The sequence below is a fragment of the Phacochoerus africanus genome, chromosome 2 (assembly GCF_016906955.1).
Source record: "Phacochoerus africanus isolate WHEZ1 chromosome 2, ROS_Pafr_v1, whole genome shotgun sequence".
In the NCBI taxonomy this organism is placed as follows: domain Eukaryota; kingdom Metazoa; phylum Chordata; class Mammalia; order Artiodactyla; family Suidae; genus Phacochoerus; species Phacochoerus africanus.
The window spans coordinates 227,393,387-227,397,910 of NC_062545.1; the positions used below are offsets into that span (position 1 = coordinate 227,393,387).

Genomic DNA, 4,524 nt, shown 5'->3' on the forward strand with positions numbered 1-4,524 from the left:
ACAGTCTCAGACTGGTAAATTGAATTTTTTTGTGACTCCTGATATACCCAAATTTATTTCTAATTTACCTTTTGCTTTCCCATCGTGCTTTTTCTATACCCTCCTTTTTTTCTACTACTGCTTTTGTTATCCACCCTTTTGAGTTGGTACCCAACAAGAGTCCTCCTGCCCAGTGTTGTTTGAGCCAAAAGAATGAGGCTGAATTTGGCTCAGAAGCAAAGTTTTATTCTTTGGTCAGAAAACGGAGAGGAACAAGCTCGGGCTCTAGAGCTCATGCTCTCCTGACAGGCCATGCACTGGGTTGCCATTAGAGTTCTTGTCAGTGGGGAGGGGAGAGGGTGGAGTGCTTGTGGGCCGGGCACAGCTGTGCTTCACAGGGTCCAGATCACAGCGTTTCTGCGCTCGGCCTACCGCCGCCATCTTGAATTGAGTCCTCTTGCGCAGGCGCCCTCCAAGCGGACGTGTCCTCGCAGCCGTTGCTCACTGGGAGCTCTGGCCTATGGGCATCACCTACTGTGACCAAGTGAACCGCTAAGCACAAAGGAAAAAAGAAAAAAAAAAAAAGAAAAGGTTAGACTTTATTTTATTACTAAAAATGGGCTTTGCTAGTGACACTTTCTTCTCAATTTATTTCTGTTTTGACTTTTAGTTTGGATTTTAGGCACACATTTCTTTTTCTTTAGTGAATAACATTTTTTCAAATAATCAGAAATGGAGAGAAAATATTATGCTATCTTGCTATTGAAAATGTTCACGGAGCAATAATATTAGTATCTTGAGCACTTGTTAGAAATGCAGAATTTCAGGGGTTCCTTTCGTGGTGCAGTGGAAACGAATCTGACTAGGAACCATGAGGTTGCAGGTTCGATCCCTGGCCTCGCTCAGTAGGTTAAGGATCCTGCGTTGCTGTGAGCTGTGGTGTAGGTCGCAGACGCGGCTTGGATCTGGTGGTGTTGTGGCTGTGGCTGTGGCCGGCAGCTCTAGCTCCGATTAGACCCCTAGTCTGGGAACCTCCATATTTGCGGCTGCTGCCCTAAAAAGACAAAAAAAAAAAAAAAAAAAAAAAAGGAAGCAAAGAAATGCAGAAACTGTGGAATCTGAATCTGCATTTGAACAAGGTCCCCAATTGATTCTTGTGCATGTTAAAGTGTGAAAAGGACTATTTTAATGAAAAAAGTCTCCTCTGTTTAGCACTCTAACTTTTTGCCATGATTGCTTTATACATTTATTTTTTCTTTACCATATTTAAAAGTAAATTGCAGTAAAATATAAGAAACACTTATATCCTAAATAGTTTAATAGAGATCTCTTAAAAAGAAAGACATTTCTACATATTTGCAATTTCACTATCAAACTTAAGAACATTAACTATTATTCCCTAATATAATCTAGTACTCATTAGTATTTATGCTTCTCCAACTATTTTGAAAACAGCTTTTGCACTTACTTTACGTGTACCAGGATCCAGTCTTCATCTGTATGTAGCTTTTGGTCATTAGGTTTTATGTCTCTTAAACTCTTTTGAATCTAGTATACTCCCCTCCTCCCTCTCACATGCCTTTTAAAATGACGTTGTCATTTGTTTTGTAGAATGTCTTTGCTTCTAGATATGTTTGACTGCTTCCTTGTGGTCATGTTTAACTTGTTTTTCTAGTCCCTGTATTTCCTGTAAACTGCAAGTGAGAGCTAAAGGCTTGATTAGATTCAGGTTAAGCATCTTGGGCAAGAGTAGACAATGTCGTTTACTTCTCTTTGCATCACATCATGATGTACATGATGTCTCATTCCATTTAATAGTGATGAAGGAATTCATCACTGGGTTCAGATGGGGTAAGCCTAATGCCTTCAATGTAATGTTTGCCTTTTCTTCTTGTGACTCACAGGTAGCCTGAGGTTGATACTTTATTACTTTGCAGATAAGCCATTTCCCATCAACTTTTCACCTATTGGTTTTAGTGTTCATTGATAATCCTTGCTGGACTCTTTTTTGTTGTTGTTGTTAGGGGCTACAAAATCGTGACTTCCTAATTATTTCTTGTATACATATTAGCTGAAATTCTTTGATAAGGAAGAGCTTTCTTTTTGGCTAGTTACTCTTAGTTGCAATTCTTTTTTTTTTTAATTATAGTTGATTTACAGTGTGCCAATTTCTGATATACAGCAAAGTGACCAGTCATATATATATTTATATTTATGTATATGTATTCATTCCCTTTCTTCTATTATCCACCATCATGGTCTATCCCCAGAGACTGGATATAGTTCCCTGTGCTATACAGTAGGAACTCATTGCTTATCCATTTTAAATGTAATAGTTTGTATCTACTAACCCCAAACTCCCGCTCCACCCCACACCCTCCCCCCTCAGCAACCACAAGTCTGTTCTCTGTGTCTGTGAGTCTGTTTCTGTTTTGTAGATAGGTTAATTTGAGCCATGTTTTAGATTCAGCATCAAAGTTATATCTTTTTCTTTCTGATTTACTTCACTTAGCATGATAATCTCTTGCTATATCCATGTTGCTGCAAATGGCATTATTTCATTCTTTTTATGGTTGAGTAGTATTCCATTGTATATGTGTACCAAATCTTAATGCATTCATCTGTTGATAGACATTTCTGTTGTTTCCAAGTTTTGGCTGTTGTGAATAGTGCTGCTGTGAACATACAAGTGCATGTATTTTTTTTTTTTTGTCTTTTTAGGGCTGCAGCCTCAGCATATGGAGGTTCCCAGGTTAGGGGTCTAATTGGAGCTACAGCTGCCTGCCTATGCCACAACCACAGCAACGCCAGATCCGAGCCACACTGATAAACTATACCACCACTCACGACAACATCAGATCCTTAACCCACTGAGAGAGGCCTGGGATCGAACACCAACCTCATGGTTTCTAGTCGGATTCGTTTCCCCGAGCCACAACGAGAACTCTGCATGTATCTTTTTGAACTGTAGTTTTTCCAGATATATGCCTATGAGTATGCTGGGTCATATGGTGGTACTGTACTTAGTGTTCTGAGGAACCTCCATACTTTTTTCCACAGTGGTTGTTCTAATTTACATTCCCACCAACAGTGAAGGAGGCTTCCCCTTTCTCCACAACCTCTCCAGCATTTTTTATTTTTTGTCTTTTTTCATTTTAGGGCATCACCTGTGGCATATGGAGGTTCCCAGGCTGGTGGTCCAATCGGATCTGTAGCTGTTGGCCTATGCCATAGCCACAGCAATGTGGCATCCACGCCGAGTCTGTGACCTACACCACAGCTCACAGCAAGGCCAGATCCTTAACCCACTGAGCGAGGCCAGGGATTGAACCCGAATCCTCATGGATACTAATTGGGTTCGTTAACCACTGAGCAACGACGGGAATTCCGTCTCCGGCATTTATTATTTGTAGACTTATTAATGATGAGCATGAGGTGTTACCTCATTATAGTTTTGATTTTTATTGCAGTTCTTACTTGAAAGATGGTATAAAGTTTTAATTATTTCCTATTAATCCTTACAATCCTAATGTGCATACTTGAGACAATCTATATTAATCCATGTCTCTATTCTCTTCCCCCTATTTTAAGAACATTAGTATTTGTCTTATACATTATTTTTATTAGGGTTTTATTTATTTTCTTAAAAATTTTTTTTAGGACTGCACCTGCGGCATATGGAGGTTCCCAGGCTAGGTGCTGAATCAGAGCTGTAGCTGCTGGCCTATGCCACAGCCACAGCAACACGAAACCTGACCTGCACCACAGCTCATGGCAACACTGGATCCTTAATCCACTGAGCGAGGCCAGGGATTGAACCTGTGTCCTTATGGATACTAGTCAGATTTGTTTCCACTGAGCCACGACAGGAACTCCCTGTCAGGGTTTTAATTCTGTTTTCTTTTGTTTTCACCCCAAATTAGACTTCATCATTACTGATTTATATAGTTAATCTGTATGTGTTTATATTTACCAGGATCTTAGCCTTTTTCTTTATCCCCTCACTCTATTTCCTTCTGGCTCCTGTCATCATTTTCCATCTTTAAGAATGTCTTTTAGCATTTCTCTTATGAAAGTCTTATGGTAGTAAACCAGCTTAGTCTTTTCTAAAAGGGAAAAGAGTTTTATCGAGTAGATATTTCTAGATTGACTATTCTAGTCCATGCCCTCCTCAGGCATCTGAGTTGCTGGTCTCTGGCCTGTCACTGAATTCTGTGACTGCCTTTTGTAGGGTCCCTGTTTTTGGCTTCCTTTGTTGTTAAAACTACCTTACTTTGCTGAAGTACGTTCTACAGTGTACATTCTTAAGAATGAAGTACATTCTAAAGAAAAGGTACATGAGCTAAACTTTTGGAGCCTTTGCATGTATATGTGTCTCTATTTGCACACTTGATTTGTAATTTGAAACAGAATTTGGCAGGCATTGCTTCTCAAACATTTTGAGTTAATTGTCCTAACACCTTTCCCTGTTGCTGTTGAGAATAGGATATCCTTTTGATTCCCCATCCTTTGTTTGTGACCTGTTTTTCCTCTCTAAAAGTGAAA

At 39.6% G+C, this 4,524-nt stretch overlaps 1 long non-coding RNA gene across 1 annotated transcript; it reads right to left on the reverse strand.

The window, feature by feature from the left end:
• Positions 1-203: 203 nt before the first annotated feature.
• On the reverse strand, positions 204-1,505 carry LOC125121289 (uncharacterized). Its single transcript, XR_007133427.1, has 2 exons — positions 1,448-1,505; positions 204-531 (listed from the first exon to the last, which is right to left on the reverse strand). It is a non-coding gene; the product is annotated as an uncharacterized LOC125121289 (long non-coding RNA).
• Positions 1,506-4,524: the final 3,019 nt, after the last annotated feature.